The sequence below is a fragment of the Elgaria multicarinata genome, chromosome 2 (assembly GCF_023053635.1).
Source record: "Elgaria multicarinata webbii isolate HBS135686 ecotype San Diego chromosome 2, rElgMul1.1.pri, whole genome shotgun sequence".
NCBI lineage: Eukaryota > Metazoa > Chordata > Lepidosauria > Squamata > Anguidae > Elgaria > Elgaria multicarinata.
In genome coordinates, this window is record NC_086172.1 from 73,127,142 (window position 1) to 73,147,961 (window position 20,820).

The 20,820-nt window shown below is 43.8% G+C and overlaps 1 protein-coding gene across 1 annotated transcript in view; it reads right to left on the reverse strand.

Annotated features, from left to right (window-relative positions):
* Window positions 1-19,562, reverse strand: part of BIN1 (bridging integrator 1) — a 504,124-nt gene extending 484,562 nt beyond the window's left edge. Inside the window, exon 1 of the mRNA XM_063116713.1 lies at window positions 19,546-19,562. The gene's annotated coding sequence lies outside the window, so the exon portion shown is untranslated. The remainder of the gene's footprint in view (window positions 1-19,545) is intronic.
* Between the last annotated feature and the right edge of the window lie 1,258 nt (window positions 19,563-20,820).

A 20,820-nucleotide genomic window follows, 5' to 3' on the forward strand; every position in this document is an offset into this window, starting at 1 on the left:
TTTCCTTAATGGGGAGTGATGAATTGTGGGGGTGAACAGGGCAGTAGCAAAGGGAGAAAGGCTGGTAAAGAATGGCTGCACAGGAGGGGACTGCTGAGCCAATCGGCACGATGATGGGGTGGGGCCAGCAGAGTGAGAGCTCTCCTTTGTTCTACCTCCAGTTCAACTTAAGGCTCCTAAAGGCAAACCTCATCTGTCCTGAATCTCCCGCTAATCAGCTTCATGGGATGACCCCGGGTTCTAGTATTCTGAGAGAGGGAGAAAGATGCTTTCCTATCCACATTCTCCACACCATGCATAAAGAGCATCCTACTTCAGTCACCATGCTTTTTGATCAGTCAGTTCACACATTGTCCTCATGCAAGTGTGACGGCCTTTTAAGTTACTAAACCGTGCTTTGGTTTCTCTTTTTACTAATGATTTGCATCCAAAATGTCAGGTATTTGGACACCTTACATTTATTACCATTATGCTGACATGATTCTTGAATGTTCCATGCTTTAGACAAATTATTATTATGGATGGTGAGCTTACTACACGGCGTTATTGAAAGCAAATAAATCACCCTCCAAGTGAGCTGGTTTGCTACTGCTCCCCTGTAGACCTTTCCCAAGCCAAGGGGCAGCAACAGTCTCAGCCCATGGGCTCCTTCCTGCTTCCTACAAATGGCCTCCCTTCCTTGGAGTTTAATATGATCTTAGCGGAAAGTATAGTGGTTGTTTTACTGTAATTGCACAGTTTCAGGCTGCTGTACTATTGTATTTGGCAGAAATTAAGAAATATTTTTTAAAAAATTAACTGCAGGGGAAAGAAGAACGTAGGGGGCAGGGTGGGAGATTTTACCAGCATAGTAGTGCTCCAGGTGAAAAGATACATGAGCTCAAAGAGCACAACAGTGCACAGACGTGAAAGTGCCCAGTGCCCGACTTGCTAAGGAAACGGAGGGGGAAACCCTGAATGAAAACTGTATAAAAAAGTAGGTGTGATGGAGATCTTAGTCCAGCATTGTCAATATTGCCTGGCAGAATGCCTCAAATCAGGCTTTCTACAACGTTTAAGGCAAATGCCTATCACAGCCATACTACTAAAAAAAAGTCCCTTTAACTACAGATCAACTGAGATTTGAATCTGGGATCTTAAATTATAAAAGAAAGACTAAGTTGGCCATTTGTGTATTCCCCCCCCCTCAAAAAAAATGAGGGGAAGGACAACAGAGGACACAGGTTTACATAAAATGTCAATTTATGCATCTAGATGCAAATTTAGGAAGCGTGATTATAATTGAAATAGAAATGCAACACATCTCCCCAGAGTGATCAGTGTGTTAAAACAGTTTATAACAGTATTGACAACTGTTGGGGCCTAGGACACACTCCATATATACTTTTCAAACTATTTTCAAAGTGTTTTCATCCTGCTTGGTGTAGATCTGGCCTGGGTTGGATAAATTCCTGGAGACAAAGGATTTCAATGGCTACTAGCCCTGATAGTTGTGTGCTATCTCCAGTATTCGAGGCAGTAAGCCTGTGTGCACCAGTTCCTGGGGAACATGGGTGGGAGGGTGCTGTTGCGCCATGTCCTGCTTGTTCATCGCTGGCCGATGGCTGGTTGGCCACTGTGTGAACAGAGTACTGGACTAGATGGACCCTTGGTCTGATCCAGCATGGCATTTCTTATGTTCTTAAGTGCCTGCTCACTTTGCTGTCCAGGTGCTTACTATGCAACTTCAAGGTCTGTGTTTTCGCTTCTCATGGTTCTTCATTTTTAAACTAGACTTTGCTTGGATAGCCCTCCACATAGAGGATGCCTTCAAATAAAGGCTTGTCCTCTGTAAAGTAGGATACATGGCCACCCTAAGATATACTCTCTTCTGCTGAGCAGCAGGCTTTCTTACACAGGATTTCCGGACAAAGGTTTTTTACAAAGTTCAGGGTTTTTCATCAGTGTTACAGACAGCCCTTGCAAGAATCTTCTTGATGAAGACGTTTGGTTCACACCATTGCAAGCTGAGCCAAAAGTGTTTATTTGCACGTAATTGTGTTCGCAAATAAACACATAAGCCAACCTGCTATTATCACAGTTGATCTTCTGCAACATTGTATTTTATTGTGTGGCGTTACAAAAAGACCGTGTTTCATAACAATCACAGTTGGCAGGAAGGGCTTGTGAAAGGTTTATGGATCTACAGTGTTGTGAGCCTAGACATTTTTGCAGAAACTTGGAAACTAGCCCAGAATTTGGCAGCTGTGTTGGAATTTTGGCAGAAATGTCACTGCCTACAGATAGGCAAGACATTGGGCTACCACTTGAGAAGATTTCTGTATTATTATTATTATTATTATTATTATTATTATTATTATTATTATTATTATTAAAAATGAAATTAAGGTGGAAACAAAAACTAGATGAAAAATGGTCCATATTTTCTGTTTTACTCAACACTACCTTGCTAAAGTCAGTGGTAGAGCACAGTCTCTGAAGGCCCCAGGTTCAATCCCTCACATTTCTATGCAGGGCTGTGAAAGATGTTCTCTGAAGTCCTTGAGAGCTACTGCCAGCTAGTGTAAGCAATACTGAACTAGTAGGCAGCATCCTATGGGTTTATTATTTTATTTATTTATTTTCTATACTGCCCAATATCCAAAGTTATCTAGGTGGTTCAGAAAAATCAAAACCATATATAAGCATAAAACCACAATATAAAAGTGCAACTTGTGCCCTAGCCAACATTGATCCTGTTCCGTTGTCCACAGCTCCATCTTATCTCAAGGAGCAGAGCTGGCTCTACAGTGCCAGAGAGGGCAGTCAGGTGTAATATCTCTATTCTGCAATGAGACATAGACTTCAGCTTGATCATTAGCTCTCTGCACTGGAAAATCTCCACTGGAAAATCCATTGGATTCCATCAGTCTCTGAACCTGACTTCTGTGTCATTCACATGGTCATATGGTACAGTAGTATGTGTGATCATATGTTCAAACAGCCACAGCATACTGACAGCATAGGAGAATAAGAAGGCTGGAGACCGGCGATAACTTTTTAAAGGCCTGGAAATAGTTTGAGAGAGTGGAAATACACACCATGACACCTTTCAATCCACCTTCAACTTTCCAAACAAAAGACTATTGCCTGCACCTCAGTGAAAGAAAGGGTAAGACTCCTGTTGGGGTGAAGCAGGGAAGGGGTAGCCCATCACAGAACTCAGGCTCCTAGATGCTTAAGTCAATGAGCAAAGCTGCCCTTGAAGCTTTTATAGGACAGAAGCACATGACTGGCTCTGGCCAATTGCTCTTCAGAGAATATCTTGCTTGTCTTGCTATTTTCCCTAGTGTCCCTTCATTTGCCCAGAGCTTGCAGCTGGTGAACACATGGAAGACCTACTAGACATCCTTCTAGTCCTAGAGTCAGGAACTGCTACAGGCTCAAGTCTTTGGCACCATTGGGAAATATTGGATCCTAATTCCAGTTGAGAGACTGGTTGGAAGTGATAATAAGAGCCCTGCCCCTGTGGGCAGAGTTGACACCTACATGTACACAAGCATGTCCATTGCGTAAAATTATTATTATTATTATTATTTATTTATTTATTTATTTATTTATTTATTTATATAGCACCATCAATGTACATGGTGCTGTAAAAGACATTCAGCTAGCCATTAGGCTGGTGGGCACTTTTTTTTTTTTACTGCCCCTGCATCTTTTACACCAGCCAATAGACACAGACATTTAGCAGGCGAAGTTCATCCTAGAATGGAGTTATGTAGTGAAATAAAGCTCAAACTGCTAGATGCCTACATCTCAGGCTGCTGTCAAAAGCTCTGGAGCAGACCCAGGGGCTGTCTATATGCAACGAAAGCCCCAGGGTGGATGCGTAGAGGTGCAGCATTGATTATATGATGCAGAAGCCACCGCACAGGCATTCCAGGGCTTTCCCTTGAAGCTCCAAAGCAAAATAGTCAGGAACTTCCCCTGACTTTTTTGTATGGAGCACAGCAAGGCTGGCACATCCTCCAACTGTTGCCTCTCAACAGTTGCAGCGGAGGCATGGCCAGGCGGATGGAGACCCCTAATTGGTCACCGTACACCCAGGCAGGGGGGAAGGAGAGGACCGATGAGCCAAATGGCTGCTGGAGCAACCCTGCACTGCCTCTGGCATGGGGAGGCATCTCCCTTTTGCTGGGGGAAAAGTTCTCCTTTCCCTTGGCTTCAATCCTAGAGAGATAAGGGGGGGGGGAAGCCAGGGAGGGATGGGCAACCATGGCAGCAGCTCCCTCTCCATGATCTATATTATTTATTATTATTATTATTATTATTTATTTATATAGCACCATCAATGTACATGGTGCTGTACAGAATAAAACAGTAAATAGCAAGACCCTGCCGCATAGGCTTACAATCTAATAAAATCATAGTAAAACAATAAGGAGGGGAAGAGAATGCAAACAGGTACAGGGAAGGGTAAGCAGGCACAGGGTAGGGAAAGACTAACAGTAGAAAGTAACAGTAGAAGTCTGCACAACATCAAGTTTTAAAAGCTTTAGGAAAAAGAAAAGTTTTTAGCTGAGCTTTAAAAGCTGCGGTTGAACTTGTAGTTCTCAAATGTTCTGGAAGAGCGTTCCAGGCGTAAGGGGCAGCAGACGAAAATGGACGAAGCCGAGCAAGGGAAGTAGAGACCCCACGCTCACTCCCTGGTGTTGGGATAACCCTGCAGGAGCGAAACCGTGGGGTTTGGGGGACTCATGGTGCCAATGTGCTGTCATCAAAATAGCCCCCCAGTAATGCGTATATGCAGTGGATTTTGATGCAATGGCTTACTTCTTGCAGTCTGTTCCTCTCCTCCTCTGGAGTAACGGTAGCTTTTTAAAAAGAAACCTCAGTGAGGGAATAATAAACCCTTTGAACACTTGAGTGAAAAATTGACCAGAATGAACGTAAGCTAGGACATACTAGCTACAGCTGAAAATGGCATAGGTGGTGGATGTGAAGAGCAGGTTCTGCCCAGTTGACACCTCCTGCAACCTAGTTAATATGTGTGCAAAAATTCATTGTGCTGCATTCACTCAACATTTCATAGGGCTGATTCCTGAGCAGACATTTCAAAGGGAAGCACAGATTGTTTACAAATGCAAATTGAACTTTATTGTTAGATCACAATTATTACCGTGGAAAAGCACAAACAGCAGGCTGTTCCATTTGGACTCCGTCCAAACTCATCTTGCATTCGAGAGGATGTCCTTCCAGCAGACTGGCAAGGTAGGAGGCTGAGATTGCTAACAGCACAGACAGGCAGGGTGTTCTCTGTGAGAGCCAGGTGGCCTGTTTTATTCAGCCACTGGACAACAGCAAAGAGATCTCACCTGCCCATCCCAATGAAGGCATGCAAAGACAGAGCCATGCCCCATGAAAGCAATGCTTCTCTTCATCAGTGTTAGCTTGGTTAAGGCCATATGTAATTTCAAGGAAGGATATCTCATCTGGAAAAGGAAGCAGTTCCCACCTCCCAAGGAACCCTTGAAGCTGAGAGACAAACTAATTGTGATGCTAAGTGCATCATTAGCAACCACACTTGTTTTTTGTTTTGTTTTAACAGAAGGCATAGGGGGCCACATTCTGCCTCTTGGCAAAGTGAGGCCTCCTTTCCACCCCTACCCCCATGTTCCTGGCAAAAATCTGGCCCTCTTCCCCAGCTGCTATTAGCCCTGGGAGGAAAGCTCTCATTGGGTTTCCTTTCCCACGGATTGCAGTCTTGAGGAACACATCTACCACTCCGTATCAACAACGCATGCTAGATCAGACTAAAGCCCTATTTGGTGTCTTTCCCCAGTGGCCAACCAGATACCTATGGATGACCACAAGGAGGATACGAGTGCAACAGCATTCTCCCATTCAAGTTCCCCAGCAACTGGTATACAAGGGCACATTGCCTCTGATACTGGAGGTAGTATATAGCCATTGTGACTAGTAGTAGCCATTGATGGCCTTATCCTTCATGAATGTATCTAATCCCCTTTTAAAGACATCTAAGGTGGAGGCTATCATCGTCACACATCTTGTTTATTTAGCTGAGCTATGTGCTGTATGGAGAAGTAAATCGTTTCGTCTGTGCTGAATCTCCTACCATTCAGATTCTTTGGATGACCCCTGGTTCTATGAGAGAGGGTGAAAAATGTATCTCTATGAATTAAAAAAAAGAAGGAAAAATGAACACAGATGTATAGTTACTAAAGAACTGTTTAGCATCATGCCCAGTTCGGCCATAGGCACGTGCACGGGGTGTGCCAGTTGTGCCCAGGCACACCCTAATTTCCCAGGGCCGCCCCCACTTTCCTGCCCCCTGCCCCAATTGGAGCAAAGGAGGGGAATGTGAGCTTTCCGGGGCTTTTGGAAAGTGTGTAATCCCCCCCACCCGCCCTGCCATGCTAATGGGAGCTGCCTTTAGTGCGATGGGGGAAAAGGCCCTGGAAAGCACGCTTTCTCACCCCCACTGCTCCAATCAGGGCCTTGAAGGTGCACACCCTAATGAAATGAGCTGCGCACACCTATGAGTTCAACTCTCAATCTGTGATAGTGTCTATTTAAAAATGAGAACCTGAGTTTCAATTTTGTTGCCACATAACAGCTGGACCAGGAGAGGGGAAACTCCAAACTCAAATGGATTAGAGGGTCATTTCCCCCATGCAGCAGGTACCAGCCCATCCCCCCGCCCAAGAAAACTTCCAAGGCCACTTTTGCTTAATAAACCCCTACCAAAAAAGGAGACTGAAAGAATGAGGAGCTTGGTAACAAAGAACTTTCCTCAACAATTATAATAGTTTTTCCTCAGAGACTTGATGTACATATAGGGGAAACCTTAATGCAAGGGAGGTTGTTAAGTTCCTGCCAAATAGCTCCTGCCCACCAACATCCATTTTGCCCAGTCCAGTTACGCCCAGAGCACCATGAGAATTCCTGCTTCAGCTTCACAGCTGAATTTCTTTTGTTTCCTGTTCATCCTGGTTATGTTATCCAAATAACAGTTTCAACACAAAAGGGAATCTGGGATAAGGAAAGGCAAACAACCCTAGCCCATTTCATTTTGCTCAATAATTGTTTTATTCCCAGGAAACCCTTCTCACTACAGTATAATTTAATGGAGACAAGACAAATGCACCTATTCACTCTCCACTGCTTCTAAATTTACTCAGCTGATACTACAATGGGGAGCTTAACCTCACCATAATTGAATTTAAATAGCATCCAGTTCTCTGAGGCAGACCAAGATATGCATAATAAATAAGCAGGACAGCATGCAGTTTCAGGGAGGAGGAGAACAGCTTCTATCATGTCCAGGTTTGTGTCTTCTCCTGAAATGTTTGGGGCTGAATAATATATGAAATTCAGAGACAGGCTAGCAAACTGCTCAGTAAGGTTAGTTCTTCCCGTGACTCTTCCCATGATTTGTTCCATTATTTACAGATAGTGACTTGCTGAGATTTTGCCTAATCCTGTGCTCTGTGGTGATATGTGCTCTACCTCTGTTTTTAATATGAAAATTGGTTCCTCACAAAATAGCAGCAGCTACCAACCTTATCACAAACGTTCTTTACAGCATTGCTAATTTGGACAAATGCTTTGCAGCTCCTTCTGTATCAGCATAGATCTACCAGACACTGTTGTTTCACAGAAATGAAATTTTGGAGTATGAATTTATCATTATAGCTAGCCAGCACCTAGGGTGACCAGGTGTCCTCTCTTATAGAGGAGAGACCTCTTCTTGAAGGGCTGTCTGATTTAGTCCATCATAAATTGCCCATCATAAATTAGCACCTGGGGAGCAAACTGAGCAAGGCATACAGGTCCCCTATGGAGACATGTACTATATATCTATTTAAATTATAATAATTAGTTCTAAATTCGCATCTATGCATATAAAATAGCATATGCTCTTTTTGTATGTGCAAGTTATTGTCCTGTTTTGTCCTCTTTCTTATAGAATCATAGAATAGCAGAGTTGGAAGGGGCCTACAAGGCCATCGAGTCCAACCCCCTGCTCAATGCAGGAAACCATCCTAAAGCATCCCTGACAGATGCTTGTCCAGCTGCCTCTTGAATGCGTCTTGAATGCCTCTTATTTTGCATGCCATCCTTTTTGCAATTCACAAGTGCTCACCCTACTCTAATCGCATTTCTCTTCTAGACAGAGAGAAGGTGGGTAGACATGGTGCCTGCTTTCTTGGGGGCAAACTGGGAATCTGGGGGCAGGAGGGGAGATTGCAGGACCCTAGGAGCTCATTTTTTCCATAGTCATTGGTCTTTCAATCTCTGAGGCCCCTGGTGATGTTGAATGAGGTCAGGAACAAAGGTCAACAGATACATTTAATTCTATTCCACACAACTTGACCTCTTGCGTATTTATTTCTAAGTACAAATCCCACTGAATTCAATAGAGCTTACACCCAAGTGAGTTTGCATTGAATTGCAGCCTTAGAAAGAGCATGTTTTATTTATATATTATGGAATTTTTATCCCACCTTTCCACAGGGAACACAGAGGGTTCAAAGTGGCTAACATCATGTAAGAAAAAACAATAGAAAGTTCAAAGCAAGATGAAACACCACAGCAGCAATCAGTAGGACAATACATCAGAGGGAACAAAAGACGTCAAAACTCAAGGGATCCTAAAAACAGCAGAGTTTTTAGTGGGATGGTGAATCTACTCCAAGTTTCAGTCAGAACTATGAAAGAGCCGTCCAAAGTGCTTCATGCCTTTTAGCCAGAGTCAGTCAGAACTCTAAAGGACTTCTGACTGAAACCCAGAGAGGATTCAGTGCCCCACTGACATTGGAGTCACCAGCCTCCACTAATCAAAACAAAAAGCTCAGCTTATGGTGGAAGACCAGCTAGGTGGTGTGTGGTGTGTGCATATGGGGTGGAGTGAAGCAGTCAAACCAGATCTTCCAGGGCAAGACCTTCCACATTCTGGGTATTGCAACACAGTAAGGCCCTTTCCCACCAGTCACCCTTCTGAGAGCAGCAGGACACGGAGGAGGGCCTTTCCCACTGTGCCCAGTAGATAAGGATGCTCATCTGGAATGCTCATCAGGTCAGGGGTGGGCAACTTGTAGCCTTCCAGATGTTTTGGCCCACAACTCCCATCAGCCCTAGCCAGCATAGCCAATGGTGAGTGATCATAGGCCAAAACATGTGGAGGTCCACAACTTGCCCACCCCTACTCTAGGTGTTCTGGTCCTAAGATATTTAGGGTTTAAAAATTTTGATAACTAGAACTTTGAATTGTGCCTCAAAATGGACCGGCAGCCAGCAAAGATGGTATCAAAACTGTTGTATCTGGTCAGCACTTTTGCAGCTGAATTTTGTACCAGCCAAGGTTTCCAAATCCTCCTTGAAAGCATAGACCACCGTTGCAGCAAACCAGTCCTGTTGTAACTAAGACATGCTAGACCCAGTAGGGCTGTTAGCCCCAGATCCACCCCATAGGGCCCCTACGCAACCACCAATGACAGATAGCAGGAAGACAGAGAAGAAGATGGAAGCAGGCACAACTGCCACCAGGTTGATAGGTACTTTGCTGAACCATCATAAATCAACCAGAGAGTTGATTTATGATGGTTCAGCAAAGTATCTATCAGCCTGGCAGCAGTTGTGCCTGCTTCCATCTTCTTTTCCAACATAGAGTATCTAATGGGCCCCAGAGGCATTCTGGTAAATGAAGGTGACAGCAGGCAGGCATGGTTGGAGTAAGGTGGCCATTTATGAATCACCAAATAAAGAGGAGCCTAATTTACATATAATTTGCATATGCTAGTTGATATGTATAGATGCAAATTATTAGAACTTAAAAAGAAATTTGGCACATTTCACCATTGTGTGGAAGACTGTAGCCAATTGACCCGTGTACCTGTCTGTTCAGTCTGCTGTGCAGGTGCTGAATGCTGGTGAGCACCAGTTCTTATCTTTCAACTGGACTGCAATGGACAGCCCTTTCAGTAGAGGACACCTTGAAATAGAGGACAGTCCTCTGACAGCACTTCAAACAGAGGGCTGTTTTCTGTAAAAGAGGACACTTTGGGGAGGAGTGCTCCTGCCACTGCTGAACTGGGACGAAAAATATTTTTTTTATTTTCTTAAAACATTTGGATCCTGCCCTATTATCGCTGGAAATGTAGGACAGAGTACAGTTAAAAACAGAACAACATAAACATAAATAATTGACACAGCTAAAAATGCATTAAACTGTTAACAAATTAAAATTGGTAGGTGTTTTTTTTTAAAAAAAGCAATAAAACTATTAAAACTACGTGTAACCATGGAGAATTTAGCCCTCAAAGGTTTTGACAAAAAGCCATTTTTAACTCGGCGCTGAAATGAAGCCAGTGTCGGTGCCGGTCGGGCCTCCAAGGAGAGGGTATTCCACAAGTGGGGTGCCACAACAGAAAAACGAACCCCTTCCCTTTCTGATGCTTCCTGGTACAGGGAGGGAGCAGAACATGGCCAAGGTGGCCCCAGGATATGTGCCAACTCCACCCCTCTTCAAGTTTACCAGGCAACATCGGGAAGTGGTTTCTCTTTCTCCGTGCGGTGGTAGATGTATCTGCTCCAGTGCTTGGCTAAGGGGTGCATGGAACACCATGCTACTGTTTTTGGAAAAAAGAAAAGGGAATCCTTCCTTGATGCCCCCCCCTTTTTAAAAAGAAAGAAAAGAAGACCTCCCTTCCTGATACCACCTCATAAGTTTAGGAGGAGAGCAGAAAGACCAGAATGGCAGGGGTAGCATGCCAGCCCTCACTGGGAAGAGACATCCCTGGGCACTGCTGCCACCTGGGAATCTAGGAACTCCTGCAAACGTGATTCTTCAAGGGAGCTGCAACTCCATTCACAAACAGGCTGGATCAGCAGGCTTCCTCAAGGAGCACTTTTGTTTTGTTTGACTTAAGTGTGTTCCCGTATATGTGCCTCTGGTCTATGGTCTATCTTGCTTTTATTTGTTCCTATTTAACTTGATAATACCTGTGCATGTTCCATCCAGCAGGCGAGCCCCATCAAACTTTCTTATCTGATGCAAAGTTCTACTCATTTCACAGCATGAGTTGTTGTTCAGCCGTAGTATATGCTTACCCACCTCATTAAAAGTTGGATGCTAAAAGACAAAATTCTCCTCTAAGTAACACCTGGAGTGATAATCTTTCCCTCTCTTTTGTGTTGTTCTCACTGGCACAGTTACACCAACCACCATTTGAAATTTCACAGGAGCAGAAATATTTTATGGCTACTTGGTTGCTCACTAATCCTCTTTGAAGAGATGGTTATCTTTTGCAGGGATAACTTTTCTCATTATTTTTAAGAGATAGTATAAATTGCATATATAGAAAGGAGGGAAGGAAAGATTAGGAAAGTGAAAGAGATTTGGTCTCAGATATGCAGATGACACCACTTTGATGGCTGAAAGCGAGGAGGAGCTGAGGAGCCTTATGACAAAGGTGAAAGAAGAAAGTGCAAAAGCTGGGTTGCAGTTAAACCTCAAAAAAACCAAGATTATGGCAACCAGCTTGATTGATAACTGGCAAATAGAGGGAGAAAACGTGGAGGCAGTGACAGACTTTGTATTTCTGGGCGCAAAGATTACTGCAGATGCTGACTGCAGCCAGCAAATCAGAAGACGTTTACTTCTTGGGAGGAGATCAATGACAAATCTCGATAAAATAGTTAAGAGCAGAGACACCACACTGACAACAAAGGTCCGCATAGTTAAAGCAATGGTATTCCCCGTAGTAACCTATGGCTGCGAGAGTGAAGGAAGATAGATGCTTTTGAACTGTGGTGTTGGAGGAAAATTCTGAGAGTGCCTTGGACTGCAAGAAGATCAAACCAGTCCATACTCCAGGAAATAAAGCCAGACTGCTCACTTGAGGGAATGGTATTAAAGGCAAAACTGAAGTACTTTGGCCACATAATGAGAAGACAGGATACCCTGGAGAAGAGGCTGATGCTAGGGAAAGTGGAAGGCAAAAGGAAGAGGGGCCGACCAAGGGCAAGATGGATGGATGATATTCTGGAGGTGACAGACTTGACCTTGGGGGAGCTGGGGGTGGCGACAGAAAGCTCTGGCGTGGGCTGGTCCATGAAGTCACGAAGAGTCGGAAGCGACTGAACGAATAAACAACAAAACAAAAGTGCTTATGGTCGAACAAAATGATATTTAAGAATGTCTCCTTAATATGGTGGAAGAGTAAAGTAAAAGACTGGTCTCTTAATTTCTTCCCCCATTTACATGTTTTCTTTTCGCCTTCATAGAAGGATCCCAGCTATGAAGGATGTCATGGGTTGGAATTATGAGGCCAAGGCCATAGCTAGACCTAAGGTTTATCCCAGGATCATCCCGGGTTCGTCCCTGCCTGAGCGCTGGATGCCCTGTGTGTCACTTAGTTGAACAGGTTTGACCCCAGGACAATCCTGGGATAAACCTTAGGTCTAGCTATGGCCCAAGTTGATGCTCGAGGCCTTGAGTGGCTTCCAATGGACCTATACTCATAACATGACTGACCTTTTCTGATTTCCAAGTTGAAATTGTCAAAAGATTCACCCCAAAGATTCACACACAGAGCATATCAAAGCAGTCTCGGCTCTCAGCATCTTGCTGCCCAAAGCAGAAAATCCAACCACACACTAGAAATATGATAATGACTATCTGAAAGTTCGCAACCCTTTGATTGCATTCCAGATCTGCCACTTCAGGCAATAGTCCCACTCTGCCTAATGTTAGGGCTGGTCTCTCCTGAATAAAGGTGCTGGTGTCTGCACCTGTGAATTTCCAGAATGCAGTTAGAATGAACTGTGTGGACAAAGAAATAAAGGAGATTATGTGGGGATTAGATAGACGTAGCCCACTGTTTAAATATTTGGTAGGATCTGGGGGGAATCTACACTACTGCTTTTAAAGTGCTTTAAAGCACTTTGAAAACGTTTTGAAAACTGTATATGCAGTGTGTTCTGGGCCCCAACAGTTGTCAATACTGTTATAAAGTGCTTTAAAGCAGTAGTGTAGATCCCCCGCCCTGGTCAAAACTGTTGATATGGTATAATCCAACTACTCCTACTCTAACTGTGTGAAGTCTAGGGGTGCTTAAACTCTCTAAATGGGGCAAATGCATCTACAGAAACCTTGCACTTAGACCTCTTTCATAGACCCTTGGCAATTACCCATCCCCACCATTCATAACCTTTTCCTCCTGAGTTGAACTTGCAAGCAAAGTTTAAGGGTATTTGGCATATTCCAGCCCAAAGATACATTTTAAAATCCAACCTATTTCAGTGGTATGCTTAGGCTGCAATCTTGTACCCATTTACTTATTTATTATTTATTTAAAACATTTCTTGGCCGCCTTTCAGGGCAGAAGCCTTTCATAAGGTGGCTAGCAACAATAAAATACACAAAAAGTTAAAATATTTAAAGCAATAAAAACAAAATCCCAATAAAACAGCAATTAAAACAATAAAGCCAACAATAAAGCCAGGGCCGGATCTACACTAGTCTTATAACGTTGCTAGTGTCCCTTTCTAACATGGTTCTCTGTATCACGGGGCACACTAGCATGACTTAACGTTTAGCTGTAACGTTACTGCAGGGCACATTGTTAAATCCTTTCGTTGTTCTCCCTCTGAGCGTAGCAGAGCTGCTGGGTTTGCTCTGCCCACTGCCTGCCTCATTCCTAGCCAGCAGTGCAGGGCAATAGTCATAAACACACACAAACCCTCTCCCAAAAAATCTTAACACAAGTCCCAGGGAATTGCTTGAATGTGTAGGAGCCAGCCACTTTGCTGAAGCTAAGCTAGGCTGGGTCTGGTCAGGGTTTGGATGGGTGACCAAATTGAAAAGTTTTAGCAGCAGCCCCGTTTTGGACTGGGAGCAGAAACCCTTGTTAATTTTCCTGCACGCAGCTACAGTGATCCTTTGAGCGCTCCTCAGCTCCTTTGCAAAGAGGGGGGAAATGTTAAAAATAATAAAAAATGAACCGGACCCAATTTGATTCAAATTTGGTATTTGAATTACTGTGCCAATTTTGGTGTCTTTATCTATAAAGCTTAGGCAGATGTAAGCATTTGTTTTAAATCCTGCTCCTGCACCCACAGCAGTGGCTCGGGCGAATCTTTTGCAAAAGGAGCACAATTAAGGCAGGATGCATGGGAGTACTTCACAATAAAAGCAGATTCTAAGGTGGAAAACTTCTGAGTCCTTTGCATGCAATTGTCAGTGATTGCACAGTATAACGCTGGTGTGATTTATCTGCTGTAGCAGATAAGATAGTAAATGGGGGGAAGGAAGGAGAACAGGAAGTGGGCGGAGCAAACCCAGCAGCTCTGCTACTCTCAGAGAAGAGGGAGAGGAAAATTACCAGTAGAACGAGGCACATGAATCTGTAGCCACGCTGGAACTAAGAAATAGAACCTGTAAGTACAACTCATTTACAACGTTAGAGACCAGGGTCACGTGACATTGTGCGTCACAATAACCCATTCAAAACGTTAGAATAACAGTGTAGATTCCCACCAGCATGAACAACAATAGCAGCAATAACAGTGCATGGCAGACTTCTGATGAGAGTTTGTTCCAGAGCTTTGAGGCCACTGCAGAGAAGACCCTCTTCCCTGTGGACACTCACCTAATTGCTCTCACAGATGGGCAAATAAGAAGGGCCTCTCTTTCTGATCTTAAACTGCAGGCAGGCTGATCTAGGTGAAGGCAATCCTTCAAGTAATTAGGTTCCAAGCTGCTTAGAGCTTTAAAGGTTAAAACCAGCACTTTGAATTGGGTTCAGAAACACACTTACTGGGGAGTAAGCCCCATTGAACTCAGGCATGCTGAGCGGTCAGCAGCGCACTCCTATACATGTCTACTCAAAAGTAAGTCCCATTGAGTTCAAAGGGGCTTACTCCCAGGGAAGTGAGCAGAGAATTGGATCCTAAATGTCTCCCACTAAGTGATTGGGATTTCCCACTGCTTATCTTGATGGGTTGCGTCCACCATATGCACATGTTAGCACTTTTGTAGGGGAAGACATGCAGCAGTTTCATGCTTCACATGGCACTGTGTTCCCACAAGAAATATGTCTACCATGAGAAGTGTGTTATACTGGTGCTTGCTGCTGCACACAGAAAGTGTGAACAATGGATGTTGAATCCTTCAACACCCATTTACACTGGTTGGAAAGAGCAACATACCTATCAGGGCTCTTAAGTGACTCTATGTGGGTGTTAAAGGCCACCCATCTGACATTCACACTCAGGTGTTTGCTGCAGGAAACATTGGTGGCACATCAGAATACCCGTGGTCATTAAAAGTATTGTGTCAAGTGTGGAGCCATTCTTATTAGGACCATTAGAATTTTGACCACAGCAAGGAAGTGAAGTTTCACTAGATTTGCCAAGTTGATATAAAGTTGTGATACGACTCAGCAATGAATGAAAAAGAAGAAAAGGGGGTGGTGGTGGGGGAATGACCTCTTCTCAGTTTTCTTCATTTCTCCCCCTTTGAAATCCCATGTTCATATGCAGCACGCAGCTGCCTCCATGTCTTTCATCTGCAGAAAGTAGCTCTAACAGTAATGAATGATGGACAGTGCTGTAAAACTTCCCGCTGTGGTTGTCAGTTAGGAACAGTGGGAGGACGGTGAACTGAAAATTGTATTGAAAGAGCAAGATCCGTCAGCATAGAACCTGCCTCTCTGTCTATCTACATACACGCATACACACACTCTCTCACGCACATATACTCAAGAGATTAAATGTTTCTTTATGGTGTTATAGGAAGATAGGAATCTGCCTTATATGAAGTTTGATTCATCCAGTCCAGTATTGTTGACCCTGGCTGGCAGTGGCTCTTCAGGGTTTCAGGCAGGATTCCTTCCTAGCCCTACCTGGAGGTGGTGGGGATTGACCCTGGCACCTTCTGCTGCTTTACTAATGAGCTACTGTCCCTGTCCTAAGGCAGCCTTCCTCAACCTGGTGCCCACCATCATAATTGGTGCCCTCCAGATGTGTTGGACTTAAAATCCCATTATTTAATTATTTATTACATTGTTATACCACCCAATAGCTGAAGCTCTCTGGGTGGTTCACAATTATCATCCTGGGGATGGTGGGATTTGTAGTTCAAAATATTTGGAGAGTAGATTAGGGTAGGCTGCCAGGAACTGCATCAGGTAAAAGCGTGTCAATATTGTGCATAGAAAATAGCTCTGGAGCTATTGCAGTGCACGAGTTACCTACAGCCACTAGAGCAAGCCTTGCGGGAGAATTTCACACCAAGACAACAACAGGTGTTTTAATACAATATACTATTTTACACATCCGGTCCAAGACTGAAACACTCAAGGAAATGACACGTTGATTTTTTTATGAGAGTTTCCTAGAGTTATTCTGATAGAAATGAGACAGAGTGAGATTTTAATATTAGCTACTATGACTGACGAAAGACAGAGTTGAAATTGGTGCTAAAGATGCATGAAGGTGTATTGATTCTAAACACACACAGCCATGGAAGTACATCCCAACAACAACAAAAAAAGACAAATTGCGATGTATAAAGTAATAAAAATAGACAAAATAAAACATATATCAAATTTATAGCTTCAAAAAATTTAAATATGAACTTACTATATCACTCAAATGCATAATATAAAAGTAATCATATGTAAAACACACCAAACACATTTTGACCATATCAGGTCTTCTTAAGTGGTCAAATATTTTAGGGTGACCAACTGTCAGGATTTCCCTGGATTTGTCCTGGTTTTTGTTCTTTCCATGGTGTCAGGGGGGATTTTCTATAATTTTCAATAATGTCCTGGAATGACACACCTTCCCCTTTAAGGCTGCCATTAGCATGGCAGGAGTGAATGACATGCTAATGGCATGCCTTTCTTGAGGCACATCATTCCTCCACCCCGAGCTCCAATTGAGGTCTTAAAGGGGAAAGTGGGTCATTCATGGACATTATAGAAAAGGCCCCAATTGGAGTGGATGGTGGTGGTGCAGAATGAAATCCTTTCCCCTCCTCCACTCCAATCGGGTCCTTTAAGGTGGCGGGGGAATAACGTACTTTCTGCAGGACTCAGAAAGCTGCTTCCCCACACACACACTAGGTGTCCTCTTTTTTGGTTTCCCAAATATGGTCACCCTAAATATTTCCCACTTATTCTTTTTCATATTAGCACATTAGGAAACATATACCAGGCCTCTCAAACCAATCTACCAAAAGGATGGGTCAATAAGAAGAGCCATGCTGGATCAGACCATTCTGTTCACACAGTGGCCAACCAGCTGTTGATAGGAAACCCACAAACCGGACATGAGTGCAACAGCACCCTCCCACCCATTTTTCCCTGGATGAATAAGAAGGTCTTCACGTGGCACAAAAACACAATAAAGAAGGCACCAGGTGAGCCTCTCTGGGAAGGCTACTCCACAGCTAGGATGCCACCGTCAAGAAGGCCCTCTGCCTGGAACCACCCACCTAACTTCAGTTAGGGGTACATGGAGCAGGGCCTCTGAAGAGGTATATGCGGAAGAAAGTGATCTTTAAGGTAAACTGGTCCCATGCTGTTACGGGCTTTAGAAGTTAAAGCCAGCACTTTAAATTGGGCCCAGAAATGGACTAGGAGCCAGTGCAGCATTGGCAAAGCATCATGGCTGGCGCTACCATTAGGCCAACTAGGCAGCCGCCTAGGGCGCAAATCTCAGAGGGGCGCAGTACTGACCTTTAAAGGGTCACAGTTTTACACAAATTAGCTGTTGTGTTTTTTATAAAAAAAAAACACTAATTTTTGTGCTTTTTATTTTTTCTACAAAACATCTGTTCTTAAAAATCAAAGTTGGCATTTTGGGGGGTGGGGGAGGGTGCAAGTAGCTCGCCTTGCCTAGGGCGCAAAGTAGTCTGGCACCGGCCCTGCAAAGCATTGGCAAAATATGATCAAAATGGCCAGTCCCAGTTACTAATCTTGCAGCCCTATTTTGGACCAACTGCATTTTCCAAACCACATTCCAATCGTTTAAATGGGAGCATGGGTAACAGTGGCCAAGTTATCTTGATCCAGGTAGGGTCACAGTTGGCATAGTTAGAGCTGCCAATACAAAATCAACAACCAGCATGTGGTTCTGCCCTATTTCTTTAGTTCATGGCTTTAGGCTCCATTGTTTGCCCTTAAATCACAGACTACAAGAGAGAAAAAACAAAAGAAAAACATACCAACAATAGCCAATTTCTTATTGACCTTGGAGGCAAATGCATATAGAAAACTCAAGTGGATCACTCAGTACAGAAATGTAGTTTTCATCAGCATCTCTATGGGGGAAATAACATGAGCAGCAGCTCCCAGAAAATGGCTTTCCGCTGGATTTCTACAAACGGATGGCTGCAAAGGTCAATACCTGTTGCTGAGAACATACACCTGGCCTGGTCATCTGTGTTTACACTGCCAGTGACTGAGAACTGTGTGCACTTGGCTCCAGCAAACTGCGCTGCTGTTTTGGTTTAAAAAAGCACAGCTGACCTGCTTCTGTTGTACTGTATCGGCAAAGGTGCAACACATGAATTCCTGACACAGAGTGGCCCTGGGGATCAGCAGATTCTCTTGTAATGGCCGGGCTGCTATGAAGGAGGAGCTGCATGCCAACAGCTCTCGGATGCTTTCAGTACTGATTTGCAGGCGATTCAGACTTTACCTGTTGACAGATGAGGCTTCAGCAAATGTGGTCTTCTCAGATTAAGTCAAGTCAATTTCAACAAAACACGCAAAGAAAACTCCGTGCAAATAACGAAGACAGGGAGAATGGGGGTCCTTCAAATGCTGATAGATCAGACCCCACATTTATTTATTACCTGATTTTAATGAAGACACCAGTGGGTAAGCCCGAGAACTTTTGGCCTGCCAAGCATGTCTGCTAGTATTGAGCTGTGATATATTAGGGATGGATGGAGCTGTCAATCTTAGACTCGATGAGAGCTTCATCAGACAAGGGGTGGGTGGGAATCACATTTCCCTACCATTGCTTTGTCTCCTGCTTCTGTCCCACAATAGGGATGAGCAATTTCCCCTTTCTTCACACGGGGAAGCAAGAGGAAGTAAGCAGTGGCCATGTGACCCATTCAGTGGGCATTTTTATCACACAGCTTCTTCATTAAGTAATGTTATAGTAATGTAAAATCAGATTTTCCAGGTCTTATTCTGTGACGGAAAAAAGAGCAGAAGGAGCAGGAGATGAGCAGGAGGAACGCGGTGTTTTCAAAATGTCCCACGAAGAACCGTGAGTGGCCAGTCGTGAGTGTGCCATTAAATGCTTGCCTGATGATGCGCTGAGATTGTCAGGTTTTTAAGGCCCATCTCTTTCTGTCCCATGTCCACATGGGCTTGCAATGTATTGATTTTTAAAAATCCATACTGAAATCATACTTTGTGCTCATTTCCCAAATGCACAGATTTGTGAGTGTTGTAAACAAGTACATTTTCTCCTCAGGTACTTTACATTGCTGAAATGTGGTTTCATGTGAAGCTTTTTTTATTATTATTTCTATTCATTTTCTATTTATTGCATTTATATCCCACCTTTTTTTTTCCTCCAAGGAACCCAAGGCGGCATACATAACCCTCCTCTCCTCTCCATTTTTTCCTCACAACAGCAGCCCTGTGAGGTGGGTTGGGCTGTGACTGGCCCAAAGTCACCCAGTGGGCTTCTATGGCCAAATGGGGACTTGAACCTGGATCTCCCGTCTGCCAGTCCAACACTCTACCCACTACACCACACTGGCTCTCAAATACACGCACTTCCTTTCACATGCAAATTCAATTGATGTGCTCCCCTCTTCCCCAAGGTGGGCTGCACCGCAAAGCTTGCAAAAATGCACATTCCTATTGCTAACTCTATCTCAGCTTGCTGAAACTCTTGAGAGCTGCGAATATGGTAAATCCATAAAAATTATTTATTTATTGCATTTTTATACTGCCCAATAGCCAAAGCTCTCTGGGTGGTTTATAACTCAACATAGCAAATTTCTCACCCCCTCCCTTTCCCTCTAATATTCTACTTCAGCAGATGGGGTTATTAACTGACTACAGTTTTACAAACAATGTTCAACTGCTTTCATGCCATTGCACTATTGCCACAACCTACTCCATGCTCCACAGAGTGAGATAATTTTTTATTATGTTTTGCCTTCACAGCTTTAGCCCTTGATACAAACTGCTGTGAAAAACCAGGTGTGTGTGTGCTCTGTATGAACTCTGCAACCCTGACATTTAGTGTTGCATTGCATTAGCCGTTGTCACATTCAATAAGTTTCTTTTACACTCTTGGGCTATCCTGGAAGCCTACAGTGGCTACATCCCAAATCATTGTGATGGGCATCGGCATCTTCATCTCAGCCCCCCTCTTCAGTAAAAATTTGCTCTAGCCTGACTGGTTTTGGAAAGTTGCACTTTCATAACTGGCTGGGCACTGCCTTTTAAATTAAAAGCTATTGTTCTGTTGTTCTTGGCCATCAGATCGAGGTGCTTCCAGACAGAGTGCTCCTAGTGCTACCCAACAGAAGGCAGCAATTCAGCCTCCCCCACACACCCCGTAATGGATTTTTTGTGGTAAGAAAAAAGAGGGAAGCTCAGAAGGGTTATGAGTGGAATACGGCAATGACTGTCTCCTCTGTGAAATTCTGTCTTGACGCACCCTTACAGTTCAGAATGTTGCTTGTTTGGCTCTAGCTGCAGCTCTTCTGATTGGCTCCAGCAAATCTTAAAAGTCCCTGACAATAAGTACACAGATTGAGAACTTTTC